This window comes from Anoplophora glabripennis, unplaced genomic scaffold (genome assembly GCF_000390285.2).
Source record: "Anoplophora glabripennis isolate ALB-LARVAE unplaced genomic scaffold, Agla_2.0 scaffold45, whole genome shotgun sequence".
Classification (NCBI taxonomy): domain Eukaryota; kingdom Metazoa; phylum Arthropoda; class Insecta; order Coleoptera; family Cerambycidae; genus Anoplophora; species Anoplophora glabripennis.
In genome coordinates this window covers 1,359,577-1,379,753 of record NW_019416437.1, presented here as the reverse complement: position 1 = coordinate 1,379,753, position 20,177 = coordinate 1,359,577, and the positions used below count along the sequence as shown (strand labels likewise).

General features: G+C 30.5%; 1 protein-coding gene across 5 annotated transcripts in view; it reads right to left on the bottom strand.

The window, feature by feature from the left end:
• The window catches only part of LOC108917117, a 171,499-nt gene extending 159,699 nt beyond the window's left edge, over positions 1 to 11,800 (bottom strand). For 4 of the 5 annotated variants that reach the window (XM_018723568.1, XM_018723570.1, XM_018723571.1 and 1 more), the window contains exons 1-2: positions 11,651 to 11,800; positions 8,425 to 8,476 (exon numbers count right to left, since the gene is read on the bottom strand). The gene's annotated coding sequence lies outside the window, so the exon portion shown is untranslated. The remainder of the gene's footprint in view (positions 1 to 8,424; positions 8,477 to 11,650) is intronic. The other variant, XM_018723569.1, reaches the window with a different exon arrangement.
• Between the last annotated feature and the right edge of the window lie 8,377 nt (positions 11,801 to 20,177).

Here is a 20,177-nt window from a genome sequence, read left to right as displayed (position 1 = left end):
TACTACAGTCAATAATTGTTCTAAGAAAAATAAGCTGCGTCAATATATTGTTAGGTACACAAAAGTGCGATTACAATTATTCATAAAAAATGCATATGTTAAATAAATGTGAATCCTTACATTACGATATATGTATACCTACGACCACTTCAATTATTTTAATTAGATATACTTATTATTTTAAAATTATAAAGTAGAATTTACGTCTACATTAAAAGATTAGGATTAGTACCAGATATAATTGTTATCAGTCAAATTATTTATAAATAAATTTGTTCTGACTGATATCTCCAACAATAAAGTGACTAATTTTCATATAATGAGAATATATTAAAAATTTTATTTTTTCCTCTCCTTATTTTTCAATATTGCGTAAGTAGTTGATTCATAGAAACTGTACACGTTTAGGATATTTAAATAGCCACATAGCCAAAATGCCACAATGAAAAAATTATATTATAAAAATACAATTCCAAATATTTTTGCTCCTGATTAACCTGATTTCAAAGAGAAAATCAATCTTGTTGACATTCCACCACTCAGGAAAACAAACCCATAAATCGCTTTCTCTCTCAGGTAATTGATGCGACTCTTAGTTGAAACTTGCTTTGACAAATACCCATGCTAATGAACACATTCATGCACACATAAAGCCATGAAATAGAGCTATTTTGCATATAAAACGCTGTATGGTCGATGGCAGCTTTGTTGAATATATGACGCAATACATTGACAATAACGAAGGTCGACACAGTCAACTTAGAAAACGAATTAACATTTCTCCATTTCAAATTATTAGCGCGATAACCATTAAGAATCGAAGCAGGGGGGAATTTACTACATAGATAGATAATAGTGCAACGAGCAATGCAATCCAAATTAATTCGTATATGAAGTTCAGTGCAACAATATAAACTGTTATTTTTTATTTTGTTAACTGGGATATAACGTGTTAATACAACTTCTTATTCTGTTTATTTCCAGAACACATTTGTAAGATTTCGTACGACAATGACCTTGGTTTTGACCCAGAGGTCAAACTTAGGGGTCAATTGAAGGTCTGGTTCGGAATTTTAAATATAAACCCCATTTGTTTTATCCAGAAATGGAAATAGCAGGATATTTTACGTTAAAAAATGTATGCTTGTTCTTGAGTCAGATTGATCCGAGGATTGATCCTAGGGTCCCTCTGAAAGTCAAACCACCTTTCAAACTGAAATGTTTATATTTTATGGCAAAGGTTCATTAATTTTTGTGGCAAATTCCGTACAAACTGCCGTAGTCGTGATTTATGGTCTAATTGTGACGCTGACCTTGAGTCCTGGGGTTAAATTTAGGGGTCATTTAAGGGTTATTAACTAATTTCCTGCTCATTCCACTTCTGGATAAAACAAATGGGGTTTATATTTGAAATTCCGATGTTGACCTCTAAATGACCTCTAAGTGTGACCTCTAGGTCAAAACTAAGAACATCAGCGTACGGCCCCCTTAAAACCTTACAATTTTTGTTCTGGAAGTTTTTCAATTGGGTGACCCCCAAAGTTATCAGGGTGACCGATTAAAATGGGACACCCTGTATTATCCTTGAAATTAAACGAATATCCTAAAACGTTAGTATTTACCATTATTTTCTAGATGAAAAATCAAAAGAGATGAGAAGGCTAGAATGTTATGTGAATGTCCCTGTACGTCTGTATAAAAACTATCATATTTTTCAACCTTTTATTAACCTTTATACAACCTATTAAAGTTCTTGAAAAGACCTTTAAATTGAGTGGTGGTAGAAGTCGTTAACATGAAAACTAATGAAGTTACAATCAAAATAAAATGAATGTCTTGATTTTTGAGAAAAAAAAATCGGTATTAAAAATAATGACTTGACGGAAAAAATATTTACAATTCACAATTTACTTTATTTATGTATTAACAGTAGATTCTGGGAATTTGAAAGATTTTAGAAGCCTAATTTGAATTAAAAAATTTATTTACTTTTGAATAAAATTTTTAAATTTAAAAAAAATCGCCTTTTTTCAAAATATTTCAAAAACTAACAAAGTTATAAAAAAATGATAGAATAAGAAATTGTAGGTTTTTTCTTACTGAACAATTTGCTTTTTTTTAATTTTTGTAGGACAAAATTTGACTGAGTTATAACCGTTAGAAGCTCAAAACTAAGCTCAAGACTGCCTTTCCCGAGCCCTTTTAGCTTACAAATCTAAAAAAACGAAGGGCTAAAAAAACTGCAAATCACAGAACTTAAAGTGCTTTAAATTCCCTACAAAATGTTTTTTTTTGATTAAATTTATAACTTTAAAATTACAAAAGTTATGATAAAAAAATTAATCGGATTTTTTCGGTAAAATTTTCGGAGCGGGTAAATTACCATCATCTTTGTGTATTTTGGAGCACTTGTGAACTATTTTTTTTATTTTTTGTCCATGGAAGGGTAGTTTTTAAGGATTTGTAAGGGTTGAAAAATAATTAAATTTCATAAATTATATTAAAAGACATAAAAGGAACTTTATCCAACATATTTGAACATGAATTGTATCTTTAAAATACGTAAATCTGCGATTTTCGCATTTTTTTCGTACATGGGTAGTTTTCACCCACAAATAGAAAAAGTACACATCTACACAATATAACTTTTGAAGTGGAGGGTCAGATGAGCTTGTATGTAAATTTTCAGGAAAATCCATGCTATCCGAAAAAATTCGGAGCTTTTCACCTTCACCAGTGACTGGACTATTAAATAAATCCAAAAATTTTATTTAATCCATTTAATTCTATACCTGCTTTTGCATATCCAGTTTATTTTGTTACATTGATGGAAATAATCAACTCCTAATTTCATCAATATTGAATCACATACAACAATTTAAAAGAAACAACTTTAATTTATGTTTATGTAGTACGAGGTGGTATGCAATTATCTATCAGTTATTTATTTATTCAACAATTATCTCGACAAAGGCGGCCGTCTTCCTCACCGTACAATCTCACGGCATTGTGTTCTTTCACAGTTATTTTTTCTGCCTTATGAATGCAAAATGCAGACATTAAGTGTGTAATGCAATCCTTAAATTGCAAATTTAACTTTAATGGGCAGAAGAGCACACATAATGAATACGGGACGTTGAACCCGCCAGTCATTATCTATGTGGGTACGCCGAAGAATAGACAATTTCATAACGCGTTTCACTAGACTCCCGATTTACATAAGAGTACAAATTATTTAAAATTAAAAAAATGTTTCGGAACAATTCGTCCATACATTTCCGGGAAATTTACTACGGTCGTGATAGATGGAAGATAAGAGATGGTTTACATTCCACTGTGCCACAATAAGAAAGTCAGCTGATATGAACTGATAAAAACGTGAGAAAAACGTCTACATACAATAGAATTCACTCTTTGGATGCATGCAAGTAGGACATAAATTCCTGCAGCTGCTACATTACTGAAATTTTCTCACAAAGTTCATTTTATATACGAACGTTTTTGGACATTTTAAATTCAACACGAGAGTAATACGTAGATAGATTATTTCATATATATAGAATTTGTGCAACTTAGGTCCGTATAACCATAAATATTAACCAACAAAAACCCTAGAGCCATCCAAGGATTTAACAGTGGTCGAAATAAAAGTCATTAATCAATAAGGGTAAGGACAATCATAGTGAACCCTCACTTCTCTCTTTGACTGAAGCATTACCTACAATATATCAAACATCGATTAGTGAAGCTTTATTATATCTTTATTCTAAGATGAATACAGTTGCAGACTCCAGGATCTACTGGGCGCTATTTACTGTTTGGAAGAGCAAAATCAAGACCAGGAAACTAACTGAAAGTGACGCTGTCAAAGCTATGGGACCCAATTAGAAAGCGAAAGATAGAAACAAATTTTAAGATAAGAAAGTTTACAATTGCATTGGAAAATAATGGTATATTCACACCATATTTTCTTCGATATACACAACCTACAAACTACACGGAAAAAAATGCTTTGTAAATAATAATTATTATATTATTGAATTCCTCCATGTTTTAAAAAAAGTGTCATAATTATAATCATCAATAAAAAGTATTGTCCAACTCTGTGTTTGTAGTATTGAGAAGATATTTACTGAAATATTTTACCACGATGTTGTGTTTTGATTTAAAATCCTCTACATAATTTTAAACAAAAATGTTCGATAGATCTGATCTTGAAATGCGCAGTACAAGCTCATTGTTACACCTTTATTATATTTGATTAGGTTGCTTTGCTCTTCTGTCACAAATGCAGATGCGTTATTGGTATACAGGGTCGGAAAGTTCCCATGGTTCATCGGCCGTTACGTGAGAGCGATAAAGAAAGTCATAGAAATCCGTGCGATAGAGAAAGATGGCTATAATGAAGACGTCTAATAGTCACCGCCCATTTCGCCCTTCCACAAATAAGATTCACTTATTATATAAGTTAAAAAAGTAATATGTACATTGAAAATGGTTCATCTTTCGAATAAAATGAATTGTATCTTTTTTATTGGATATACCATAGGGAGTTAGAAATACTGACATTTTCAAAATACTCAGTTGCGTCGAATTTCTGAGGTTTATAGAGAAAATAAGTAACCTCCGATATATTCATCACTGGTGCACTTATTTATATCCAAATTCAGTGCATAATTAGATAAATCATTAGTCTAATTTGCGTTATTCTACATATCAATCGTTATTAAAAATATTTTAGTAATTGTACTTTTTTTAATTTCAACCCCCTGTATCGTTTTATGTTTTAAGTATGTTTATACAGGATGTTAATGATAATTTTCGCCAAACTTTAATGGCGTATTCTACCGATGAAAATAATTAACTCTTGCCCTATAAAAATTTTTGATAGGACGCCCCACGGAGATACAGGGTATTAGAAGTTGGCATAAAAGATTGAGTGATAAAATTTGGAGGATGACATTTTTTTAGTAGGGACTATTTTTTCATGGATAACACTTCAGTGGCGTAGTTATTGGGAAAGTAGGGGACCTTCTTTAAAAAAAAAAATCGTACAAAACTGGTTTTTTAAATAATTTTAAATGTTTTTAAAATGTATAATCAATTTGTGGCAATAAAGTATCCTTGTAAAGTATTCGTAAAATTTACTGGTCTTTAGATAATTGGGAAATCAGATGAGAAGATACTTAAGTAGGTACCTACGTTGCTATTTACCATATTCTATTGACTGCTAAATGTGTAACAATAAATCCAATACCTAATATTATGACTGTTTCCAAGCAACAACTTGCCATCTACGGTACTGGTATTTTTCAGTTGAAACTAATTGAATACTATTTTTATTTTATTAAAGTCTGTTTTTAGTTGTATGAAACATAACAAACTTTTTGCAACACACAAAAGAGTGGCGTTGTATAGTGTTTTGAAATTTCTCAAATATATTTTGCAGATTACTCCTTAGTATTTATGAATAACATTTACATTAAATTCTTAATCGTAAATTCAGAAACATAAACCTGTAAATCGAATTGTAGGTCATAAAAGTTCATTTAATTTACATTTATATATGGATACCTTACGGCGATTGTCCTTCAAAAATGGAAATAATAATAAAATTATATTTACCCTCGTTTTAGTCAAAATTTATTAAAGGTGGCATTAAATCATGATCATAAAATAAAGATATGCATATTTATAAATTTGATACAAACATTATAAACAAGTTAATTTTGAACCAACTTTCGTTTAAGGAATTAAAAAATAAAACAAATCCAATTTGGTAATCTTGTAATTTATTAACTTTCTTCTGTACTATGTAGGTCTTGGAATATAATAAATAAAAATTATCCTATGTAGTAATAATTTCACTATTTTCTTAATTATACAGCTTGAATTATGAAAACCTGAAAATATTGTAAAAGTAGGTTGGTCTACCAGTAAAATGCTATCCCATAGTGTCTAGTTATAGATCTAGAAGAATCATAGAGCCATTCGTAGGCTAGATAACGAACGTGACAGATATGATAGTGATGCAAAAGTGTAACAATAGCAACTTTTACGCCTTAAGATCGATTATCTAGTGTGGTGTCACAATAACCAATAATCTAGTGTGCAATATTACATAGAATTTTTATAAGCATTTACAAAATTTCGTTTTACATTTAAAAGCGAGTTTAAAAGCACCAGGTACTCTGTGAGGATATTCATCCCTTTGGTTTTTGTTATAATTAGGTAAATACCTACATTACTGTGTATTAACGATATATCAACTTATTAGAAATGTATAAAACTATATGGAACCATCGTCATGTAAATCAAATAGTTACTTATAGAAAATCTATAATTAATTAATGCTTTTGAGATACAGACTTTTATTTTAAATAAAACGTTTAGGTCTTTTCATAAACATTCGCTACAGTCTACTCCAGTATCTTAAAGCGCTGCACAAAATTGGAACTTCATTGCGGAAATTCACCGCCTGCGTGTAATTTGATCACAAAAAACCCATCCATACGGTATAAGAATTGTAATGAAGTGAAATTGGTTTCCGGTTCCATGAACTCGACCATCATCTGATTGTAAGGCTGTTTACTAAGAGCATTTTTAAGTCTTCGGATGATTGTTTAATATTCCTCATCTTCACATACACTTTCACATTGCAGCATTGCACGTTAAAAACAGCTTTTGAGGTCCATTTGGAACATATTCTAGTAAATCTAAAATAACTAACAAGGAACTACTGTACTCAAATTTAATGTAAAGCTAAAACAATAATAATAGTCTAAATAAATTTCTGAAATCTTCCCTTAACTTCTAGCCTCCCTAACTCTGTTAATTGTAATAGTACAAGAAAAAGTTAAGAGGCCATTTTTATGTAGAATTGTCTGCTTTACAACTTTCATGAAAAACTTTTTTTCTAGCTCTTACCCTTTTTGAGTTATCTTGAAAAAGCCCTTTGTTTTATCTTTTTCCACCCTTGGCCGGGGGTTGAACAAAAAATTACTCTCACTTATTGTTATAATATACCTTAAACTAACTCATATCAAAAATTCAGCCAAGTTGGCAAAATTTCGATTTAAAGGCTTAGTTAATTGGACTATAAAATTAGAAAAATAATTTTAAAGAAAGATAAGAAAATTTTTTGTCAAAACAATAACTTATTTATTTCCTATAGAGCAGAACCTTGATTGTAATTTTAGGTATTACGAGATATTAAAGTACTGTTTTCGACAAGAAAAAGTAAAGTGTACATTGTTGTTAACCTAAGTTCCCATTATCTAAGTTGACAGAAATAAATACATATTTTGAAAACGATTAAAAGGTCTAAAGAATTATTTTATTATAATGTGATATTTAATAAACAAACTAACTTCTCTCTTATCTGTGATAAGTGTCATATATTATTTAAGAAATTAAGCACCGAAAATATTCTGTATTTTATGTAACCTGCGTTAATACTTTGATTTTTAAATATTATTTCTTTCTTTTAAACAATTATATACAATTATTATGCAGAAATAGCACACACACTTACCTAACTATATTTATATTTACATGTTTTAATAATTTTATATGTCGTATTTTCAAGTATCTCAAATACTTTAACTAATGATAAAATTATGATTATTATTATGACTGTATTATGCATTGCATTTTCAGTTTCACATAGTGTACTAGGTATAGGACAAAGACCCAGGCTAAACCTCTTTAGAAAATTACTTTTCTCTGTTCTCTTTATGTCGTATTCTATATATCAGCAGTAGATATTATACCAGCTCGGTCCAAGGCACTCTTGAAGGCAATTAATGAAATTGAAAATGTTGCAAGTCGGTAAGCTATGGCAAATCAAGTTAATTTGTTACGGACGGTCCCTTATATGGCCATTTTCAATGTACTTAGCTAGTGAATCTTTTAATAAAAGCATAAAATTAATTCATCAAATGACAGGCGAAGGTTATCAAAATCTATGAGAAATATTTACTATATTCATTCACATAATACCTACATATAATTTACTAGTGCGTTAGATATATTATACCTGCTATTGAGCCATGCAAAAATACTGCTAAATGTATACCCATTTCTCACACTACCTCAAAAAATAAATACATTCTACTGTGTAAAGTAATACCAAATATGTGATGCAAATAGATATCGTTGAGAATTCCACTTGAGATGTCGGAGTTCACCAAGATACTAGCACACCGACACATGAAATTTTTTTCCCATTAAAATAAACATACGTAAAACATGTTAAACACATTTTATTACAGATCGTTTATTTTATTACATCACCGCTGAATACTGCATATAATTATGCAATAATTTAGTATTATCTACGTTTAAGTATAGTTGTAAAAAGCCTCGAAAAAAGCACAGTACCTCCACCAGAGAAATAACGTCCCATATAAAAAAAATACTCACAATTGATGTGAATTCTGCAACAAAATCTTATTGCCAGGAGAAAATGGAAAAACTGTCATAAAAAAGAAAAAATTAGCATTTTAAAGTATAGCATAATATCTACTTAATAAATAGCTACTTAATTTTTTCTATTTTTAAGATAAATTATATTAGATTGGTTAAGACTCAAACCAAGTAAACAACAATAACTCGAAAACAATTAAGATTACCTAATATAAAAATGTATTTCAAAAAATACAAAACAAAAATTTATTATTTTTGCATATTTAAATATACTCTGTAATATACTATAGAGAATACGAGAAAATTTGTTCCTCACATGATCAGGTGCAGACTTAAAATTGGTTAAAAATCTATGATAAGAAATTAATAATATTTCTTAATTTATAATTAAGTAAGTATCTACATTATTTTCAAATGAATTGAATGCCCTCAAAAATTAGGTATGGTTAAATGCATTTTTATATCAACAGCAGCACGTTTAAATAAATATCAATTTATATCATAATAAAGATAAAAATATTTATCTTTTTAAAGGCTTATTAAATTTTCCTCAAATCATTTCAACCGAAATGAAGAAAATAACAAGAATATTATATATTTGAGGTCAAAATACCTAAGACTTTATGTCCCTATAAACGTGGGTCCACAAATGCTTAGTATTCGATATAGAGGGTGTTAAATTTTTTTATTTTGTTCGATTTTTTAAGAATAATTTCCAAACGCTGCTTGTAGAGGACGCCACCTTTAAGGGTACACTTGAATTAAATTGGCACTAACTTTTTTACTACCATATACAATGATGTTTCGTATTAGTGTGTTTATTCCCCTATCATCAATTTTAAGCAAAAAAGTATCTCTCAGACCAACCGTTTCTGAGATATGGCTGATGAAGAGTTAAATGCACACCATATTCTCAAATGTTATTAACTATTTAAGTACGGTGAAAAATTTTAAAATTTATTTTCACCATCTAATCAGTAATGCAATGATCTTGCAATTTAGCTCTTTACATTTTTTGATACAACTAACCGTTTTCGAGAAAATCACTGCTGACTAAAAGGTGGGTAGGTACCTAGTATTGTCATTATCAAAATACCTACATAGAGAAAAAGCATAGGTACCCTTATAGGTGGCGCCCTCTACAAGCAGCGTCAAAAGTAATGACATATTTAAATCTAGCATCCTATAAAACACCCGTAATCCAAGTTTTATGCCAACTTTCAAATCTGTTTGGAAATTTATTCCTAAAAATCGAAAAAATAAATGACTTTAGCACCCTGTATATCGAAAAACTAAGCATTTGTGGATCCACTTTGATAGGAAAACAAAGTCTTATTTTGACCTCGAAAATACGCCCCTAAATTCTTTGAACTGAATTTTAAATCAGCCTGTAGGTATATGAAAATTTTTGTGGAAAAATAAGAGATAATAAATATAAATTAACTCCACTAGGGGTACATACTGATTTAAATCCATATGTTACATTTATCACCATTGTGATATATAGATAAAATTGATACAAAAAAAGTTTATTTTTAAAATGCTTCACAATGATAAATTTTGTTTGTCCAAACTCATCTTATTGCTCCACTCATTAATTCATGAATTTAGACAATATTAACATCGTTAATTGGATTTATTTTAGATTTATTATATTTCTCTGTTTATATAAAAATTAAATCATTATACTTAAATCAAATTTCCACCGACATTGATCTGATTTCTAAAATTCCTAAAATGCCTATTATCATTAAACGCTTTTTGTGATCACGTAAATAAATCTAGAGAAATATCTTTTAATAAAAAAGAGAAGGTTATTGACTTGACTACGCTTAATTTGCGTGAAAAATATACGCGGACAAGGAAGATTTTACAACTGATAATTTAACTGTACATTAAATATTAAGTACCATACATTAAACAGACAAGTGGTAGTAGTTATTTGTAATGAGATTAATTATGTTTAGTAAATTGTACTCAGTTTGTTTACTGGAATCTAGAACCTTCAGAAAATGAAATCAAATTTAACTGATAAAAATTAAATTATTGATCAAATGAGGCATCACATCACGATCAACCTGACAAATGAAGACAGGCTAGATAGCAAATGTGTTGACAATTTGAGAAATGCCTTGTAACAATTTTAAGAATAGAGTTTTAAAGGATGCATAAGTTCTGAAAAAACTATAAATATTTAAACAGATTTAAATTACCTATCTGTTCTAAAAATGTCTCATAGTTCACAGTTTTGGTGATATTTTGTAGACATATTTGAAATAGGCACTTCAAAAGTATAGACGAAAGAGGTAGACAATTTTTGAAAAGTTCATTGCTAATTGTCATTTTATACACAAGTCTGACACTCAACATTTGGTGTACCTATTGTTATTTTGAAATAAATGATTAGTATTTGTACTATTACCTCTATATATTTATTTGTTTTTTAAGGTTCTCAATTGGGTTCTTTTTCTAATCATAACTCGCTTAGGGTTGATATTAAAGAACGTTAACCCTGCCACACCTTCTGAGAAAAAGACCCCACCTCTTTTTGAGGGAGTGCTATTACCTTTATCAATAATACTACTCACAATGTAGGTATATTAATTCAAACAAAATTGAAAATCTTTTTGTTGTAAGTACCTATAGTATAGTTACAACATGTATCTGCAATTTTTTCCCTGTTGCGAGTAAATATTTTTCCATAACAAACTCAAAAACCTTAATATGAAACAAAAGTTGAAATCACTATAAAAATTATTTTTCTAGCAAAGGCAACAGTCATTTATGTAAATAAAATCTGATGTGTCACACCTACATATTCAACCGATAGATGTTTGAATACAAAATTTGATTCTTAAAGAAAATTAGTCATTTCACTGAATAAATAAAATTTAATATTTGTAAGACCATTTTTTGCATAAAAATGATTAACTAACAACTACTATTGGACCATAAACAGAAATAAAAATTCGTTAAAACTACCTTTAGAATATTTAAAAAAAACTGTTAGCAATTTCAACGGTTACTTAATTCAAATGTAGGAATAAACACAAACAATAAATATTTAAAGAGGTATGGTAACATTTAGTGTAGGTACCATAAAACCGAAATATAATCCTATTAGCATGCTAAAATTAAGTAAATAATAAAGTTTTTATTATTTATCTGCAGTACTTAAGTACATGCCATACATAACCTACCAAAAATCAATAACTCTATTTACCTCTTCTGCCCTGAATGAAAAGTATGATGTATTTGATAAAATCCATATAAAACATATTCACACAGAACTTTACAACATCTCCACAGTGTTTATTTGTTGTTTTTTGTTATTATTAACTAACTAACTAAGACACCTGTCATACACCGTACACTACTCAGCCACGATAATACAGTACCTACGTAATTAAAAACAGTCAAGCACAAAGTACATCTGAGAAGAAAATGTTAGCAAGATGCGCAAACTCGGTGGGGGAGAAGTGTGTGGGAGATCGGCAACTTCATCTGCAGCTTGTGGACTAACGAGTGTATATAGTGTTGCCTACATCCCCCAATATACAAACTGCTTTCATTACAAAATATGTATCTAAGAAATTATGAAATATTATCTCAATACAACTGCGGATGCGGCTACATTTTAGATTTAATGATGATTACCTTTAACCTGCTCTCCAGAATTGTCTCTTTCAGGAAAATTAATCATTATACATGAAGTTTTCTTATCAAAATTTAATCTTACAATTAGTTTATAATACTAACAAATTCATATCGAAACAAGCCAAAGGTAACTATTTATCCCTGAGATAAAATAGAAATAAAATATGTTTCATTGTTTTATGGATTATTCGATGGAGCATCGATTTTTTGAAGAATTTGTACATTCAGAAGTAAGAGCCTACTATTCCTTTGCCTACCATTTTGAATCTTAAATGCTCCATTTAAGCACATTATTTTTAATAATTTCAAAATTCCTGGATTTCATATCATCAAAAAAATGGAAAATAAAATAAAATTATTGAACTATATTCCTTTGATTCTTCCTAAATGACATTTTGAATTCAAAATTATAAAAAATTCTTCTTCAAAAAATTAAGAGAAATAAATCTCATTTCATCTCTGTACTATAATACAGGGCAACAAAATTTGACGAAATATCAAGTCCAATAGCCAGACCTCATTTGCCCAAAGGTTTTTGGTGCAAAAAACCGGTTTTTTTGTTTTTTTTGGGTTTTTTTCCCGGTGGGAAATTTTTTTTTTTGTAAAACGGATTCTTGCCTTTTAAACTTCCCCTTTTTCGGTTTCAAAGGGTTTTTTTCGGTTTTGAAAATTTTTTTTATTCGTGGGGATATATATCTTTGAATGAAGTTAGGTACTTTAGCGTTTTCATAACTACTGAAGAACTTTTTGTCAATTTTAGTACCACTGTTATGAAAACGCTAAAGTAAGTAGGTACCTAACTTCATTCAAAGATATCTCCGCGAATAAAAAAGATTTTTCAAATCTGAAAAAAGCGTTTTGAAGGGTAAGACTGGCAGTTTTAGAGGACATGATTCGTTCTTAGAAAGAAAATGTTTTCGCTCTGTGATATAAACTCAAATATAGTAAAAAAACGTGTTTTTGCACTTTGGGTTAGGATATCTCGGAAACGTGACGTATAGGAGCAATTCTGTCGCCGGATTCGGATTCTGCATTCCAAAAACTTCGGGCAAGTGAGGTCTGATTTTTGGGTGTAAAAATTGTTGCCCTGTGAATCTATTCCATCTGCAGATGACCAGACGTACATATTCTTTTTGTTCTTTGTTACACTCCTAACCAGTCTATTATTATAACCTGAAAGATAGCCGCATTGCTGTAGTGTGGATTCCTATTTTACATGCGGAAACTGCACCTTGGGACTTGGATTCCTAGTATGCTGAGGGGAACTGTACCACGGGGACTCCTCTTGAAGAATTGTTGCGCGTATTCGAAACATGAGCGAAATTTGCGTACTACGGCAATACAAAAATTTTTTGTTCATCAACTGAAGATTCCACAATCAATGGTCGAAAATTTCCTTGTATAAATACGCCCTTGAACTTTTTTAAATTCACCATTTGTAATACTTTGTGTGAAAGAGAACTTATGGAATACATATGTTATTGTTGTTATTCTTGTTATATTGTTATTACCGTTACTGTTATGGTTGTTTTTGTTGTTCTTGTTCATGTTGTTATTTTATTGTTTTTATTTTTGTTACTAATTACTACCATCGGATTTTAGAATCGTAATAAATAGCAATATGGTAAGATTTTCCAATTTTTATTAATACTTTCCACTGTAGCTGGTAAAAGTACAATTTACACATACAAACACTATAATTCCCATCCTATTACACAAAAACGTCAGCACGTGCCGACAAATATATATCTAATGGTTTTTAAAAAATTTCGGGTTATCAAAAGTTATTGAAATAAGTATATTTTTTTATCAAAATCGAGTTTATTAATAAATTTATTCAGTTTACAGGATATATAGAAATTTTTTATTTATATTTTTTATATCTATGCGTTATAGTGTTTAAAATTATTCGGCAGCTTTAACAGTATTTAAATACATTTTTATAATTTACAGCTCAAATATATTTTTATTACAGTGCACCGTTTAAAAATATACAGGCAATCACACACGGTACAAAGGGTATTAATGAACAACGTGCATATTTTTGAGAAATAAGAATGCAGTTTCATGATCACCCTGTATAAGTACTTTTAATACTTGTTTGTTTTTATAAACACTCGATTTCAATTTAATTAAACAATTATATATTTAACAATTAATAGTACCCAATTTTTAAATATATTTAAATAGCAAAAAAATAAATAGCAAACAATTTGTGAATAGCATTAAGTGATATTTATTATTACTTACATACTTTGGAGATTTTAAAAAATATTTAATCTGAAGTTATCTGTTGCAATAATAGCTTTGATAAATATTTCTCAGGAGTTAACAACTCATCTATAGGGTGTTACAAATTAGTAGGTCAGGCCGTTAACCCATTTTAGTCCAAACAATATCTGTTTTCGGAGCCCTGTTTTCAAAATGCAGGATGTCAAAATTTTAAAAACTATTTTTATTGATAGCTCTGGTGATTTGTTTCAAAGGCATATTGGTCCAGGCGGTATCTGTCTTACTTGGGTAAAACGCATATGATCGGAGATTTTTGCTTTAACGGCTTCTAAATAACATCAGAAATTATAATTTTTCTATGCAAATAAAAAAAACGTGGGCTTAATTGTTATTACAAAAAAGTATAAAAAATAACAAAAAAAATCATTTTTTTCTTGGATTTCTCGTCGACAACTTAGCAGCTATTCATTTTAGACAAAAATGGAAGAGGAAAAAGAGTTTTGTAATTAAATTTTGAACAATATAGAGTTAGTTGTAATTCGAAATCATTTAAAAAATTGCAAAAATGCTAGTTTATTTGTCAATTTTTTTCAGACACTTGAATAATACCTAGGATCTTCATACTTTTCCCAATTAAACTTCTTAGTGCATAGAATCATCACACCAAATTTCATCCAATTCGGTTCGATAGTTTTTACATAATAATTATTTAATTTCTTTTTTAATTAAAAAATTTTTCCGATTTTTGCAATAACAATAATTATTTTTTCGAATTGCAACTAACTCTATCTTGATCAAAATTTAATTACAAAACTTTTTTTCCTCTTCCATTTTTGTCTAAAATGAATAGTTGCTAAGTTGTCGACGAGAAATCCAAGAAAAAAATGAATTTTTTTGCTATTTTTTTATACTTTTTTGCAATAACAATTAAGCCCACGTTTTTTTTATTTGCATAGAAATATTATCATTTCTGATGTTATTTAGAAGCCGTTAAAGCAAAAATCTCCAATCATATGCGTTTTACCCAACCCGAAACAAGTACCGCCTGGACTATATATTTTTATCATATGTCACAGATACCCCAATTTTTTTTTTTTTTTTCAGTTCGCTTGAGGCTTCAAAATATTTTTTTAAATACAATCTTTTTTAATTGTTTTTTTTTTCACTCCTATAGGATTTTGATTTGGGGCTCAGTTTACGAGATATTTCAACTTCTTTGGTTGCATTAGGTGTCGCACAAACTAAATATCGCTAAGTATTAAATAAAAACGTAAAAAACACACACCAGAAATGAGACAACCCCAAAATCCAAAGCTCCAAATGGTCGTTTCCAATTTATTTAGTAAATTGAAATAAACAAAACGTTAGCAACAAATAGTAAAAAAAGACAAAAAATTAATTCAGTTAAATTAAACTAAATCGTCAATATATGTACCTACCATCTTCCCTAATATTCGGGCTCTTTTAATGAGAGACTAACGATTATTTTGGAATATATGTGATTTCAGCCTAAAATGCTCTCCACCTTGTACAATTCGTTCCCTTAGTTGTTGTTCAGATAATATTGGAACCATATAAACGAAATCTTTCATGAAACCCCAGGAACAAGGAATAGTAGTGAAAAGGAGCGGCCTCAGCCTGGCAATTAGGCTTGGCAGCCTGAGACCTATCCACTCTCGGCCTTTGACCCTCCTCGATCCTACCCGACCGACGCGACGCCCTAATGAACGCCAGGATTTTGGTCCATGGAAGGTCTCTCACCCCAACCCTTTGCAGCTCTTCAACACCAAAGACTTTATGTCTTATCCTCCCAAAGGCTGCACAAAGTCCCAGAACGTGGATAGGGGTATTCTCCCCTACTCCACATTTCGGGCATAGACGGTCCTCCTCAATTCCTATTAAACTTAAAATACGTCCTAAGTCTGCAATGGCCTGTCAGACCCCCACCCTTTCGTTTAGGGCTCTTCGACTAAGGTTCAGCAGCCATCTCGTCTTAAGTTTGTTAGGTCCATATGAAACTGTGGGCCTGCCTACATCTTCTATTTCTCTTCCAGTTCTGGCCTAAAGTTTGATAGGCCCATTCATTAAGGGCCTCATTAACGCTACCTCGTGTGATTGCTAGGATTGGTTCAGGTCCTTGGCCAGATCCCCTAGATCCGATCCCCTTACCCATACCCATGTGTCCTGGGACCCAAACCAACTCTACCTCTTTTCATCTGGCCAATGACTCTAGAGCGTCTCCATATTCCTGGACGAGGGTAGACCTTGTCCCCGGGGAGCTAATCGCTCTGAGCGGGGCCTGACTGTCGGAGCAGATAAAAAATCTTCTCCTCTACACAATTCCGTACCTCCTCCTTACTTGTTACCATCAAAATAGCAAAAACCTCGGCCTGGAAGACTGTGGCGTACATATCCAGCTTACCTAAAGCTTTTTCCAGATAAATTCCTGCTCCTGAAAAGCTGTTCCCTGCCGGGATCGATTGGGAACTTATCCCATTCGGTACCATCCAACAATATTTTTTTATTAAAAGTTAGTTCTTCGCCTTAAAGAAACTGGACAATTTAAAAAACATTAACTAAGCCTATGTCACGTATCCAAACTGACGTAAACTGAGCCCCAAAAACCTTATAAGAGTGAAAAAAATAGAATAAAAAGACGCTCTATTAAAAAAAATATTGTCAGAACATAGGCATACAAAAAAAATTGGGGCCGGTCTGAGTACTACAATCCTTCTTTCCTCCGTTCGCGCTTTGATATTTTACACCAAAATTACAAAGAAGGTGTGTTGAATTAAGATAAAAAATATGTGCCAAATTTCAAATAAATATCTCTAAAATAACTGGAGCTATCAATAATTTTCAAAATTTTGAATTTGACAACTTGCATTATGAAAATGGGGTTCCAAAATGAAAAGTGGATTAAGAAAAGTCCCATTGCTTTAGTCAAAAGAATATGTGGTTAACGGCTTGACTTATTAATTTGTAACATCCTGTGTAGCAAAAAGGAAGACAAATGTAACAAATTTTAATATTGCAATCAATTGATCGTTTACAAATATTTCTTACCCTGTGTAATTACCTTTTTACAAAAGTATATTAGCACCTCGATCTCGTTTACCTAGGAAAATATTTTTTATGTAAATCGAGTTGGTAATATACGTAGGAGATTTACTAAGTTTAATTTAGATATGTTATTACATTCAACAGTAACATAACCAAATAATAATTACTTATCTGTAACATTTCACTACTAATAATAATATATTTTTTTTACTTTTAGGGCATGGGTATAGGTACAATTTATTTCATAATATCTATTTTTAGTGTAATACACAAATGATCTGTTTGTACTATACATTCACGTATAGTTATAGGTTAGTTTTCTACTACATATAATGTAATAAAATTTTAAAAATTAATGAAAATCACAAATGAGCTTGTTTATAAAATATATAACAATAAAACTGTAAGCTTAATTGCTTAACGATATCTATACATGTTTTATTTACTAATGTGAGCATTTTCGATATTATATATGATTATGCTGTTGTATGATAAACAAATACAGCGTAGAAGTAGAGGAAAGAGGAAAGTTTAAAGTGATTTAAAAACAAAATTAAGAAACATTGTAATAATATATTAATAAAATATAAATCCAACAATAATTGGATTCTGTCTAATATTATGTAGGTATTTTAAATAATTTGTAAAGTACTCACTCGTACATTCATTATTTTTAAATTTCAAACGGTTGAGTCATTGTAAGAGATTTTTTTAGATATTTTGGCATTGATTAATACAATTCAATTTGGACGGAAGGCACCTTTCAATTTTCAATTAATTAAAATTTTATTATCTTTAGCGGTGATGGATAGTTGCAAATGAAAAATGGGATCCCATGTAGCTATTTATCAGTAGCGTTTGTTGTCAAATCCATACTAGAACATTATGAACAAATTCAATATATCCTTAGACAGAACCTTTTTCTCATTAATATCAGATCAGGATTGGCCTAAAGAGCACTGACATTTCTTATAATACTGTTTAACTAAGCCATTTTCACCGTAATTGAATCTATATTACTATACAGGGTATTCCTAAATATCATATACATAAGGGAGGAAGTAATTCTTTGGCTTATTTCATGACTAAAAATTCATATAAACATAGGTCCGCAAACGCTTCGTTACCGATGTACAGGGTGTTGAACTTTCAAGATTGTTTTAGTTTTTTCTTTATAGCTCCTGCAGTTTGTGGGATATTTAGCTCTAATTTGGAATACAGGTTACGCTGGAGGACTTACATCATTGGGCAAGCTGTAGGGCTTATAGTTAGTTGTTACGATATCAATTGGAACTTGTGAATCTTGAAGCACAGGACCGCCTGCACTTCTCTTGAAATTTCATCCTATGCTTTAGCCATGATCTGTCTCGTAATTTATACTCGAATAGCCATTGGGCGAGTCAGGTATTGGTAGACCACTCCGCCTGATGTAGAATCGACAGCGGCGCGCTGATCGTCAAAGCCAACCTGTATTGGTCCACTAGGTCGTAAATTATTTTTTGCATTGTATTATATAATTATAATGGTGTCGAACGCGGTTGACTTGGCTTTGCCAATGCAGTGAAGAGCAGTGCTTGGCGTGGTATATTTATTGTTGGTATAATACGTATTATTAATTATTAGTTAATATTATTATTTGTTCATATCGTAACCAGTAACGGGTAATAGCTTTATGGAGACCCTTTAAAATGGAAGATAATAAAATAACCCGGGAAAATTCCCAAATAGTCAAGCCGGTTTTTGTCGAAAGCGTTGAAACAAACTCAAGAGTTTAAAACCCAAAATTTACACGTACAAAGTCAACGTATTATTTTAAATATATATGAATATTTGAAAAAAGAAAATAGTGAACAATGTGATAATGAAATTAGGAAACAGATGAGCGAATTAACTAATTGTAAGATATCAAAAACGACAATTTATCGTGTAATTAAAGAAGGAGACGTTATTAATCACGATACAAAGAGGAAACGGAAAAGTACAAAATTAAAGAATATTGACGATTTCACCAGAGATGTAATACGGCGCACAATTTATAATATGTATAAAGAAAATAAAATTCCTACTTTAAACATGATTCGAGATAAATTAAGCGATTATCCTGATTATAATTATAATTCTTAGATAGTTTACGATATGTTTTATTACAATGCGGTTTTGAACATAAAAAACTTGACAATCTGTTAATTATGGAATCACGACGTATAGTTGCACTTATTTACAGAAAATTAGAAAATATTGTCAACTAAATAGGAATATAGCTCGGAATATAGTATATCTAGACGAGAAAGGGTAAAATTTTTCTGAACGCCTATGGATTCCGTAGAGTCTATGAGTTAAATGTTTTTACGCGATTCCAACTGATATCATAACGACTATACATTATTGGGCATGCCAAATGGTTGTGAGATTCTATAGGGTGATATTTTTCGGGAGTCATGCCTCCTTTTCTTCCCTTGAACTTTTGTGAGGTGCGCCGCTGGTAGATTCAGAATACAAATTGAATTTTCTGTTTTGTTATATCAAAATTAATAGACACAAGAGATTATCCAAATAAAGCCAGAGCCTACTGGACCGTTTTAAAAATTTCAATTTCATCTAAGGAATTATACAAATTTTTATTTTTTTTTCTCGATAATGGTAGCAGATATGAAAAAAACATAAGAGACCGAAAAGTTTCTCAACAAAACAAAAAATGAAGTTTGTATTTTAGAATCTTCCAGCGGCTCACCGCACAAAAGTTCAGGAGAGGAAAAGGGGGCATGACCCCCGAAAAAATATCACCCTATAGACTCTCA